The 13,922-nt window shown below is 52.0% G+C and overlaps 1 protein-coding gene across 4 annotated transcripts in view; it reads left to right on the top strand.

Moving 5' to 3' along the window:
• The window catches only part of LOC147096558 (uncharacterized), a 194,006-nt gene that overhangs the window by 14,214 nt on the left and 165,870 nt on the right, over nt 1-13,922 (top strand). The window lies entirely within an intron of this gene.

The raw sequence follows: 13,922 nt of genomic DNA, 5'->3' as shown, positions 1-13,922 counted from the left end.
GATGGACTGGGGAGAAAGGTCAGAGAGAGTCCCATTGACTCAGATACACACTGGTCCTGGAGATGGACTGGGGAGAAAGGTCAGAGAGAGTCCCATTGACTCAGATACACACTGGTCCTGGTGATGGACTGGGGAGAAAGGTCAGAGAGAGTCCCATTGACTCAGATACACACTGGTCCTGGAGATGGACTGGGGAGAAAGGTCAGAGAGAGTCCCATTGACTCAGATACACACTGGTCCTGGAGATGGACCGGGGAGAAAGGTCAGAGAGTCCCATTGACTCAGATACACACTGGTCCTGGAGATGGACTGGGGAGAAAGGTCAGAGAGAGTCCCATTGACTCAGATACACACTGGTCCTGGAGATGGACTGGGGAGAAAGGTCAGAGAGTCCCATTGACTCAGATACACACTGGTCTTGGAGATGGACTGGGGAGAAAGGTCAGAGAGTGTCCCATTGACTCAGATACACACTGGTCCTGGAGATGGACCGGGGAGAAAGGTCAGAGAGTGTCCCATTGACTCAGATACACACTGGTCCTGGAGATGGACTGGGGAGAAAGGTCAGAGAGAGTCCCATTGACTCAGATACACACTGGTCCTGGAGATGGACCGGGGAGAAAGGTCAGAGAGTCCCATTGACTCAGATACACACTGGTCCTGGAGATGGACTGGGGAGAAAGGTCAGAGAGAGTCCCATTGACTCAGATACACACTGGTCCTGGAGATGGACTGGGGAGAAAGGTCAGAGAGTCCCATTGACTCAGATACACACTGGTCTTGGAGATGGACTGGGGTAGAAAGGTCAGAGAGAGTCCCATTGACTCAGATACACACTGGTCCTGGAGATGGACTGGGGAGAAAGGTCAGAGAGAGTCCCATTGACTCAGATACACACTGGTCCTGGAGATGGACTGGGGAGAAAGGTCAGAGAGAGTCCCATTGACTCAGATACACACTGGTCCTGGAGATGGACTGGGGAGAAAGGTCAGAGAGTCCCATTGACTCAGATACACACTGGTCCTGGAGATGGACTGGGGAGAAAGGTCAGAGAGTCCCATTGACTCAGATACACACTGGTCCTGGAGATGGACTGGGGAGAAAGGTCAGAGAGAGTCCCATTGACTCAGATACACACTGGTCCTGGAGATGGACTTGGGAGAAAGGTCAGCGAGAGTCCCATTGACTCAGATAAGAACATCAGAACATAAGAAATAGGAGCAGGAGTAGGCCAATTGGCCCCTCGAGCCTGCTCCGCCATTCAATTATATCATGGCTGATCTGATCCTAACCGCCAATCCACTATCACAGAACCATCTCCTGAATCTAACAGAATTAGACACACGAAATAGGAGTAGGATCAGGCTACACGGCCCCTGGGCCCGCTCCGCCACCCACAGGGCCATGACCGATCCGAACCTAGACTCATGTCCAAATTCCTGCCCGCTCCCCGTAACCCTTAATTCCCTTTACTTCGAGGAAACTGTCTATTTCTGTTTTAAATTTATGTAATGATGTAGCTTCTACATCTTTTTGGGGCAGCATATTCCATGGACCTACCATCCTCTGAGTGAAGTAGTTCCTCCTCATCTCAGTTTTGAAAGAGCAGCCCCTTATTCTAAGACTATGCCCCCTAGTTCTAGTTTCACCCATCATCGGGAACATCCTCCCCGCATCCACCCGATCCAACCCCTTCACAATCTTGGGACTGGGGAGAAAGCTCAGAGAGAGTCCCATTGACTCAGATACACACTGGTCCTGGAGCTGGACTGGGGAGGAAGGTCAGAGAGAGTCCCATTGACCCAGATACACACTGGTCCTGGAAATGGACTAGGGAGAAAGGTCAGAGCGAGTCCCATTGACTCAGATACACACTGGTCCTGGAGATGGACCGGGGAGAAAGGTCAGAGAGAGTCCCATTTACTCAGATACACACTGGTCTTGGAGATGGACTGGGGAGAAAGGTCAGAGAGTCCCATTGACTCAGATACACACTGGTCCTGGAGATGGACTGGGGAGAAAGGTCAGAGAGTCCCATTGACTCAGATACACACTGGTCCTGGAGATAGACTGGGGAGAAAGGTCAGAGAGGCCCATTGACTCAGATACACACTGGTCCTGGAGATGGACCGGGGAGAAAGGTCAGAGAGTCCCATTGACTCAGATACACACTGGTCCTGGAGATGGACTGGGGAGAAAGGTCAGAGAGAGTCCCATTGACTCAGATACACACTGGTCCTGGAGATGGACTGGGGAGAAAGGTCAGAGAGAGTCCCATTGACTCAGATACACACTGGTCCTGGTGATGGACTGGGGAGAAAGGTCAGAGAGTATCATTGACTCAGATACACACTGGTCTTGGAGATGGACTGGGGTAGAAAGGTCAGAGAGAGTCCCATTGACTCAGATACACACTGGTCCTGGAGATGGACGGGGGAGAAAGGTCAGAGAGAGTCCCATTGACTCAGATACACACTGGTCCTGGAGATGGACTGGGGAGAAAGGTCAGAGAGTATCATTGACTCAGATACACACTGGTCCTGGAGATGGACTGGGGAGAAAGGTCAGAGAGAGTCCCATTGACTCAGATACACACTGGTCCTGGAGATGGACTGGGGAGAAAGGTCAGAGAGAGTCCCATTGACTCAGATACACACTGGTCCTGGAGATGGACTGGGGAGAAAGGTCAGAGAGTCCCATTGACTCAGATACTCACTGGTCCTGGAGATGGACTGGGGAGAAAGGTCAGAGAGAGTCCCATTGACTCAGATACACACTGGTCCTGGAGATGGACTGGGGAGAAAGGTCAGAGAGTCCCATTGACTCAGATACACACTGGTCCTGGAGATGGACTGGGGAGAAAGGTCAGAGAGAGTCCCATTGACTCAGATACACACTGGTCCTGGAGATAGACTGGGGAGAAAGGTCAGAGAGAGTCCCATTGACTCAGATACACACTGGTCCTGGAGATGGACCGGGGAGAAAGGTCAGAGAGAGTCCCATTGACTCAGATACACACTGGTCCTGGAGATGGACTGGGGAGAAAGGTCAGAGAGAGTCCCATTGACTCAGATACACACTGGTCCTGCAGATGGACTGGGGAGAAAGGTCAGAGAGTATCATTGACTCAGATACACACTGGTCCTGGAGATGGACTGGGGAGAAAGGTCAGAGAGAGTCCCATTGACTCAGATACACACTGGTCCTGGAGATGGACTGGGGAGAAAGGTCAGAGAGAGTCCCATTGACTCAGATACACACTGGTCCTGGACATGGACTGGGGAGAAAGGTGAGAGAGTCCCATTGACTCAGATACACACTGGTCCTGGAGATGGACTGGGGAGAAAGGTCAGAGAGTCCCATTGACTCAGATACACACTGGTCCTGGAGATAGACTGGGGAGAAAGGTCAGAGAGCCCCATTGACTCAGATACACACTGGTCCTGGAGATGGACTGGGGAGAAAGGTCAGAGAGTCCCATTGACTCAGATACACACTGGTCCTGGAGATGGAACGGGGAGAAAGGTCAGAGAGAGTCCCATTGACTCAGATACACACTGGTCCTGGAGATAGACTGGGGAGAAAGGTCAGAGAGAGTCCCATTGACTCAGATACACACTGGTCCTGGAGATAGACTGGGGAGAAAGGTCAGAGAGAGTCCCATTGACTCAGATACACACTGGTCCTGGAGATAGACTGGGGAGAAAGGTCAGAGAGAGTCCCATTGACTCAGATACGCACTGGTCCTGGAGATGGACCGGGGAGAATGGTCAGAGAGAGTCCCATTGACTCAGATACACACTGGTCCTGGAGATAGACTGGGGAGAAAGGTCAGAGAGTCCCATTGACTCAGATACACACTGGTCCTGGAGATGGACTGGGGAGAAAGGTCAGAGAGAGTCCCATTGACTCAGATACACACTGGTCCTGGAGATGGACTGGGGAGAAAGGTCAGAGAGAGTCCCATTGACTCAGATACACACTGGTCCTGGAGATGGACTGGGGAGAAAGGTCAGAGAGAGTCCCATTGACTCAGATACACACTGCTCCTGGAGATGGACTGGGGAGAAAGGTGAGAGAGTCCCATTGACTCAGATACACACTGGTCCTGGAGATGGACTGGGGAGAAAGGTCAGAGAGAGTCCCATTGACTCAGATACACACTGGTCCTGGAGATAGACTGGGGAGAAAGGTGAGAGAGTCCCATTGACTCAGATACACACTGGTCCTGGAGATGGACTGGGGAGAAAGGTGAGAGAGTCCCATTGACTCAGATACACACTGGTCCTGGAGATGGACTGGGGAGAAAGGTGAGAGAGAGTCCCATTGACTCAGATACACACTGGTCCTGGAGATGGACTGGAGAGAAAGGTGAGAGAGAGTCGCATTGACTCAGATACACACTGGTCCTGGAGATGGACTGGAGAGAAAGGTGAGAGAGTGTCCCATTGACTGAGATACACACTGGTCCTGGAGCTGGACTGGGGAGAAAGGTGAGAGAGTGTCCCATTGACTCAGATACACACTGGTCCTGGAGCTGGACTGGGGAGAAAGGTGAGAGAGTGTCCCATTGACTCAGATACACACTCATCCTGGAGATGGACTTGGGAGAAAGGTCAGAGAGAGTCCCATTGACTCAGATAAGAATATAAGAACATAAGAAATAGGAGCAGGAGTAGGCCAATTGGCCCCTCGAGCCTGCTCCGCCATTCAATTATATCATGGCTGATCTGATCCTAACCGCCAATCCACTATCACAGAACCATCTCCTGAATCTAACAGAATTAGACACACGAAATAGGAGTAGGATCAGGCTGCACGGCCCCTGGGCCCGCTCCGCCACCCACAGGGCCATGACCGATCCGAACCTAGACTCATGTCCAAATTCCTGCCTGCTCCCCGTAACCCTTAATTCCCTTTACTTCGAGGAAACTGTCTATTTCTGTTTTAAATTTATGTAATGATGTAGCTTCTACATCTTTTTGGGGCAGCATATTCCATGGACCTACCATCCTCTGAGTGAAGTAGTTCCTCCTCATCTCAGTTTTGAAAGAGCAGCCCCTTATTCTAAGACTATGCCCCCTAGTTCTAGTTTCACCCATCATCGGGAACATCCTCCCCGCATCCACCCGATCCAACCCCTTCACAATCTTGGGACTGGGGAGAAAGCTCAGAGAGAGTCCCATTGACTCAGATACACACTGGTCCTGGAGCTGGACTGGGGAGGAAGGTCAGAGAGAGTCCCATTGACTCAGATACACACTGGTCCTGGAAATGGACTAGGGAGAAAGGTCAGAGCGAGTCCCATTGACTCAGATACTCACTGGTCCTGGAGCTGGACTGGGGAGGAAGGTCAGAGAGAGTCCCATTGACTCAGATACTCACTGGTCCTGGAGCTGGACTGGGGAGAAAGCTCAGAGAGAGTCCCATTGACTCAGATACACACTGGTCCTGGAGCTGGACTGGGGAGGAAGGTCAGAGAGAGTCCCATTGACTCAGATACACACTGGTCTTGGAGATGGACTGGGGTAGAAAGGTCAGAGAGAGTCCCATTGACTCAGATACACACTGGTCCTGGAGCTGGACTGGGGAGGAAGGTCAGAGAGAGTCCCATTGACCCAGATACACACTGGTCCTGGAAATGGACTAGGGAGAAAGGTCAGAGCGAGTCCCATTGACTCAGATACACACTGGTCCTGGAGATGGACCGGGGAGAAAGGTCAGAGAGAGTCCCATTTACTCAGATACACACTGGTCTTGGAGATGGACTGGGGAGAAAGGTCAGAGAGTCCCATTGACTCAGATACACACTGGTCCTGGAGATGGACTGGGGAGAAAGGTCAGAGAGTCCCATTGACTCAGATACACACTGGTCCTGGAGATAGACTGGGGAGAAAGGTCAGAGAGGCCCATTGACTCAGATACTCACTGGTCCTGGAGATGGACCGGGGAGAAAGGTCAGAGAGTCCCATTGACTCAGATACACACTGGTCTTGGAGATGGACTGGGTAGAAAGGTCAGACAGAGTCCCATTGACTCAGATACACACTGGTCCTGGAGATGGACTGGGGAGAAAGGTCAGAGAGAGTCCCATTGACTCAGATACACACTGGTCCTGGAGATGGACTGGGGAGAAAGGTCAGACAGAGTCCCATTGACTCAGATACACACTGGTCCTGGAGATGGACTGGGGAGAAAGGTCAGAGAGAGTCCCATTGACTCAGATACACACTGGTCCTGGAGATGGACTGGGGAGAAAGGTCAGAGAGTCCCATTGACTCAGATACACACTGGTCCTGGAGATGGACTGGGGAGAAAGGTCAGAGAGAGTCCCATTGACTCAGATACACACTGGTCCTGGAGATAGACTGGGGAGAAAGGTCAGAGAGAGTCCCATTGACTCAGATACACACTGGTCCTGGAGATGGACCGGGGAGAAAGGTCAGAGAGAGTCCCATTGACTCAGATACACACTGGTCCTGGAGATGGACTGGGGAGAAAGGTCAGAGAGAGTCCCATTGACTCAGATACACACTGGTCCTGGAGATGGACTGGGGAGAAAGGTCAGAGAGAGTCCCATTGACTCAGATACACACTGGTCCTGGAGATGGACTGGGGAGAAAGGTCAGAGAGAGTCCCATTGACTCAGATACACACTGGTCCTGCAGATGGACTGGGGAGAAAGGTCAGAGAGTATCATTGACTCAGATACACACTGGTCCTGGAGATGGACTGGGGAGAAAGGTCAGAGAGAGTCCCATTGACTCAGATACACACTGGTCCTGGAGATGGACTGGGGAGAAAGGTCAGAGAGAGTCCCATTGACTCAGATACACACTGGTCCTGGACATGGACTGGGGAGTAAGGTCAGAGAGAATCCCATTGACTCAGATACACACTGGTCCTGGAGATAGACTGGGGAGAAAGGTCAGAGAGAGTCCCATTGACTCAGATACACACTGGTCCTGGAGATGGACTGGGGAGAAAGGTCAGAGAGAGTCCCATTGACTCAGATACACACTGGTCCTGGACATGGACTGGGGAGTAAGGTCAGAGAGAATCCCATTGACTCAGATACACACTGGTCCTGGAGATAGACTGGGGAGAAAGGTCAGAGAGGGTCCCATTGACTCAGATACACACTGGTCCTGGAGATGGACTGGGGAGAAAGGTCAGAGAGAGTCCCATTGACTCAGATACACACTGGTCCTGGAGATGGACTGGGGAGAAGGTCAGAGAGAGTCCCATTGACTCAGATACACACTGGTCCTGGAGATGGACTGGGGAGAAAGGTCAGAGAGAGTCCCATTGACTCAGATACACACTGGTCCTGGAGATGGACTGGGGAGAAAGGTCAGAGAGAGTCCCATTGACTCAGATACGCACTGGTCCTGGAGATGGACTGGAGAGAAAGGCCAGAGAGAGTCCCATTGACTCAGATACACACTGGTCCTGGAGATGGACTGGGGAGAAAGGTCAGAGAGAGTCCCATTGACTCAGATACACACTGGTCCTGGAGATGGACCGCGGAGAAAGGTCAGAGAGAGTCCCATTGACTCAGATACGCACTGGTCCTGGAGATGGACTGGAGAGAAAGGCCAGAGAGAGTCCCATTGACTCAGATACACACTGGTCCTGGAGATGGACTGGGGAGAAAGGTCAGAGAGAGTCCCATTGACTCAGATACACACTGGTCCTGGAGATAGACTGGGGAGAAAGGCCAGAGAGAGTCCCATTGACTCAGATACACACCGGTCCTGGAGATGGACTGGGGAGAAAGGTCAGAGAGAGTTGCATTGACTCAGATACACACTGGTCCTGGAGATGGACTGGGGAGAAAGGTCAGAGAGAGTCCCATTGACTCAGATACACACTGGTCCTGGACATGGACTGGGGAGAAAGGTCAGAGAGAGTCCCATTGACTCAGATACACACTGGTCCTGGAGTTCGACTGGGGAGAAAGGTCAGAGAGAGTCCCATTGACTCAGATACACACTGGTCCTGGAGATGGACTTGGGAGAAAGGTCAGAGAGAGTCCCATTCACTCAGATACACACTGGTCCTGGAGATGGACTGGGGAGAAAGGTCAGAGAGAGTCCCATTGACTCAGATACACACTGGTCCTGGAGATAGACTGGGGAGAAAGGTCAGAGAGGGTCCCATTGACTCAAATACACACTGGTCCTGGAGATGGACTGGGGAAATAGGTCAGAGAGAGTCCCATTGACTCACATACACACTGGTCCTGGAAATGGACTTGGGAGAAAGGTCAGAGAGAGTCCCATTCACTCAGATACACACTGGTCCTGGAGATGGACTGGGGAGAAAGGTCAGAGAGAGTCCCATTGACTCAGATACACACTGGTCCTGGAGATGGACTGGGGAGAAAGGTCAGAGAGTCCCATTGACTCAGATACACACTGGTCCTGGAGATGGACTGGGGAGAAAGGTCAGAGAGAGTCCCATTGACTCAGATACACACTGGTCCTGTAGATGGACTGGGGAGAAAGGTCAGAGAGAATCCCTTTGACTCAGATACACACTGGTCCTGGAGATGGACTGGGGAGAAAGGTCAGAGAGAGTCCCATTGATTCAGATACACACTGGTCCTGGAGATGGACTGGGGAGAAAGGTCAGAGAGTCGCATTGACTCAGATACACACTGGTCCTGGAGATGGACTGTGGAGAAAGGTCAGAGAGAGTGCCATTGACTCAGATACACACTGGTCCTGGACATGGACTGGGGAGAAAGGTCAGAGAGAGTCCCATTCACTCAGATACACACTGGTCCTGGAGATGGACTGGGGAGAAAGGTCAGAGAGAGTCCCATTGACTCAGATACACACTGGTCCTGGAGATGGACTGGGGAGGAAGGTCAGAGAGTATCATTGACTCAGATACACACTGACCTGGAGATGGACTGGGGAGAAAGGTCAGAGAGAGTCCCATTGACTCAGATGCACACTGGTCCTGGAGATGGACTGGGGAGAAAGTTCAGAGAGAGTCCCATTGACTCAGATACACACTGGTCCTGGAGATGGACCGGGGAGAAAGGTCAGAGAGAGTCCCATTGACTCAGATACACACTGGTCCTGGAGATGGACTGGGGAGAAAGGTCAGACAGAGTCCCATTGACTCAGATACACACTGGTCCTGGAGATAGACTGGGGAGAAAGGTCAGAGAGAGTCCCATTGACTCAGATACACACTGGTCCTGGAGATGGACTGGGGAGAAAGGTCAGAGAGTCCCATTGACTCAGATACACACTGGTCCTGGAGATGGACTGGGGAGAAAGGTCAGAGAGAGTCCCATTGACTCAGATACACACTGGTCCTGGAGATAGACTGGGGAGAAAGGTCAGAGAGAGTCCCATTGACTCAGATACACACTGGTCCTGGAGATGGACCGGGGAGAAAGGTCAGAGAGAGTCCCATTGACTCAGATACACACTGGTCCTGGAGATGGACTGGGGAGAAAGGTCAGAGAGAGTCCCATTCACTCAGATACACACTGGTACTGCAGATGGACTGGGGAGAAAGGTCAGAGAGTATCATTGACTCAGATACACACTGGTCCTGGAGATGGACTGGGGAGAAAGGTCAGAGAGAGTCCCATTGACTCAGATACACACTGGTCCTGGAGATGGACTGGGGAGAAAGGTCAGAGAGAGTCCCATTGACTCAGATACACACTGGTCCTGGACATGGACTGGGGAGTAAGGTCAGAGAGAATCCCATTGACTCAGATACACACTGGTCCTGGAGATAGACTGGGGAGAAAGGTCAGAGAGGGTCCCATTGACTCAGATACACACTGGTCCTGGAGATAGACTGGGGAGAAAGGTCAGAGAGGGTCCCATTGACTCAGATACACACTGGTCCTGGAGATGGACTGGGGAGAAAGGTCAGAGAGAGTCCCATTGACTCAGATACACACTGGTCCTGGAGATGGACTGGGGAGAAGGTCAGAGAGAGTCCCATTGACTCAGATACACACTGGTCCTGGAGATGGACTGGGGAGAAAGGTCAGAGAGAGTCCCATTGACTCAGATACACACTGGTCCTGGAGATGGACTGGGGAGAAAGGTCAGAGAGAGTCCCATTGACTCAGATACGCACTGGTCCTGGAGATGGACTGGAGAGAAAGGCCAGAGAGAGTCCCATTGACTCAGATACACACTGGTCCTGGAGATGGACTGGGGAGAAAGGTCAGAGAGAGTCCCATTGACTCAGATACACACTGGTCCTGGAGATGGACCGCGGAGAAAGGTCAGAGAGAGTCCCATTGACTCAGATACGCACTGGTCCTGGAGATGGACTGGAGAGAAAGGCCAGAGAGAGTCCCATTGACTCAGATACACACTGGTCCTGGAGATGGACTGGGGAGAAAGGTCAGAGAGAGTCCCATTGACTCAGATACACACTGGTCCTGGAGATAGACTGGGGAGAAAGGCCAGAGAGAGTCCCATTGACTCAGATACACACCGGTCCTGGAGATGGACTGGGGAGAAAGGTCAGAGAGAGTCCCATTGACTCAGATACACACTGGTCCTGGAGATGGACTGGGGAGAAAGGTCAGAGAGAGTCCCATTGACTCAGATACACACTGGTCCTGGACATGGACTGGGGAGAAAGGTCAGAGAGAGTCCCATTGACTCAGATACACACTGGTCCTGGAGATAGACTGGGGAGAAAGGTCAGAGAGGGTCCCATTGACTCAGATACACACTGGTCCTGGAGATAGACTGGGGAGAAAGGTCAGAGAGGGTCCCATTGACTCAGATACACACTGGTCCTGGAGATGGACTGGGGAGAAAGATCAGACAGAGGCCCATTGACTGATACACACTGGTCCTGGAGATGGACTGGGGAGAAAGGTCAGAGAGGGTCCCATTGACTCAAATACACACTGGTCCTGGAGATGGACTGGGGAAATAGGTCAGAGAGAGTCCCATTGACACACATACACACTGGTCCTGGAAATGGACTTGGGAGAAAGGTCAGAGAGAGTCCCATTCACTCAGATACACACTGGTCCTGGAGATGGACTGGGGAGAAAGGTCAGAGAGAGTCCCATTGACTCAGATACACACTGGTCCTGGAGATGGACTGGGGAGAAAGGTCAGAGAGTCCCATTGACTCAGATACTCACTGGTCCTGGAGATGGACCGGGGAGAAAGGTCAGAGAGAGTCCCATTGACTCAGATACACACTGGTCCTGGAGATGGACTGGGGAGAAAGGTCAGAGAGAGTCCCATTGACTCAGATACACACTGGTCCTGGAGATGGACTGGGGAGAAAGGTCAGACAGAGTCCCATTGACTCAGATACACACTGGTCCTGGAGATGGACTGGGGAGAAAGGTCAGAGAGAGTCCCATTGACTCAGATACACACTGGTCCTGGAGATAGACTGGGGAGAAAGGTCAGAGAGGGTCCCATTGATTCAGATACACACTGGTCCTGGAGATGGACTGGGGAGAAAGGTCAGAGAGGGTCCCATTGACTCAGATAGACAGTGATCCTGGAGATGGATTGGGGAGAAAGGTCAGAGAGTCGCATTGACTCAGATACACACTGGTCCTGGAGATGGACTGTGGAGAAAGGTCAGAGAGAGTGCCATTGACTCAGATACACACTGGTCCTGGACATGGACTGGGGAGAAAGGTCAGAGAGAGTCCCATTCACTCAGATACACACTGGTCCTGGAGATGGACTGGGGAGAAAGGTCAGAGAGAGTCCCATTGACTCAGATACACACTGGTCCTGGAGATGGACTGGGGAGAAAGGTCAGAGAGAGTCCCATTGACTCAGATACACACTGGTCCTGGAGATGGACTGGGGAGAAGGTCAGAGAGAGTCCCATTGACTCAGATACACACTGGTCCTGGAGATGGACTGGGGAGAAAGGTCAGAGAGAGTCCCATTGACTCAGATACACACTGGTCCTGGAGATGGACTGGGGAGAAAGGTCAGAGAGAGTCCCATTGACTCAGATACGCACTGGTCCTGGAGATGGACTGGAGAGAAAGGCCAGAGAGAGTCCCATTGACTCAGATACACACTGGTCCTGGAGATGGACTGGGGAGAAAGGTCAGAGAGAGTCCCATTGACTCAGATACACACTGGTCCTGGAGATGGACCGCGGAGAAAGGTCAGAGAGAGTCCCATTGACTCAGATACGCACTGGTCCTGGAGATGGACTGGAGAGAAAGGCCAGAGAGAGTCCCATTGACTCAGATACACACTGGTCCTGGAGATGGACTGGGGAGAAAGGTCAGAGAGAGTCCCATTGACTCAGATACACACTGGTCCTGGAGATAGACTGGGGAGAAAGGCCAGAGAGAGTCCCATTGACTCAGATACACACCGGTCCTGGAGATGGACTGGGGAGAAAGGTCAGAGAGAGTTGCATTGACTCAGATACACACTGGTCCTGGAGATGGACTGGGGAGAAAGGTCAGAGAGAGTCCCATTGACTCAGATACACACTGGTCCTGGACATGGACTGGGGAGAAAGGTCAGAGAGAGTCCCATTGACTCAGATACACACTGGTCCTGGAGTTCGACTGGGGAGAAAGGTCAGAGAGAGTCCCATTGACTCAGATACACACTGGTCCTGGAGATGGACTTGGGAGAAAGGTCAGAGAGAGTCCCATTCACTCAGATACACACTGGTCCTGGAGATGGACTGGGGAGAAAGGTCAGAGAGAGTCCCATTGACTCAGATACACACTGGTCCTGGAGATAGACTGGGGAGAAAGGTCAGAGAGGGTCCCATTGACTCAAATACACACTGGTCCTGGAGATGGACTGGGGAAATAGGTCAGAGAGAGTCCCATTGACTCACATACACACTGGTCCTGGAAATGGACTTGGGAGAAAGGTCAGAGAGAGTCCCATTCACTCAGATACACACTGGTCCTGGAGATGGACTGGGGAGAAAGGTCAGAGAGAGTCCCATTGACTCAGATACACACTGGTCCTGGAGATGGACTGGGGAGAAAGGTCAGAGAGTCCCATTGACTCAGATACACACTGGTCCTGGAGATGGACTGGGGAGAAAGGTCAGAGAGAGTCCCATTGACTCAGATACACACTGGTCCTGTAGATGGACTGGGGAGAAAGGTCAGAGAGAATCCCTTTGACTCAGATACACACTGGTCCTGGAGATGGACTGGGGAGAAAGGTCAGAGAGAGTCCCATTGATTCAGATACACACTGGTCCTGGAGATGGACTGGGGAGAAAGGTCAGAGAGTCGCATTGACTCAGATACACACTGGTCCTGGAGATGGACTGTGGAGAAAGGTCAGAGAGAGTGCCATTGACTCAGATACACACTGGTCCTGGACATGGACTGGGGAGAAAGGTCAGAGAGAGTCCCATTCACTCAGATACACACTGGTCCTGGAGATGGACTGGGGAGAAAGGTCAGAGAGAGTCCCATTGACTCAGATACACACTGGTCCTGGAGATGGACTGGGGAGGAAGGTCAGAGAGTATCATTGACTCAGATACACACTGACCTGGAGATGGACTGGGGAGAAAGGTCAGAGAGAGTCCCATTGACTCAGATGCACACTGGTCCTGGAGATGGACTGGGGAGAAAGTTCAGAGAGAGTCCCATTGACTCAGATACACACTGGTCCTGGAGATGGACCGGGGAGAAAGGTCAGAGAGAGTCCCATTGACTCAGATACACACTGGTCCTGGAGATGGACTGGGGAGAAAGGTCAGACAGAGTCCCATTGACTCAGATACACACTGGTCCTGGAGATAGACTGGGGAGAAAGGTCAGAGAGAGTCCCATTGACTCAGATACACACTGGTCCTGGAGATGGACTGGGGAGAAAGGTCAGAGAGTCCCATTGACTCAGATACACACTGGTCCTGGAGATGGACTGGGGAGAAAGGTCAGAGAG

The sequence above is a fragment of the Somniosus microcephalus genome, unplaced genomic scaffold (genome assembly GCF_052327205.1).
Source record: "Somniosus microcephalus isolate GS21.2 unplaced genomic scaffold, FLI_Smic_1.0 unresolved_chr1, whole genome shotgun sequence".
In the NCBI taxonomy this organism is placed as follows: Eukaryota; Metazoa; Chordata; class Chondrichthyes; order Squaliformes; family Somniosidae; genus Somniosus; species Somniosus microcephalus.
The sequence above is the reverse complement of the archived record's forward strand: the minus strand, read 5'-3'. Positions and strand labels throughout refer to the sequence as shown.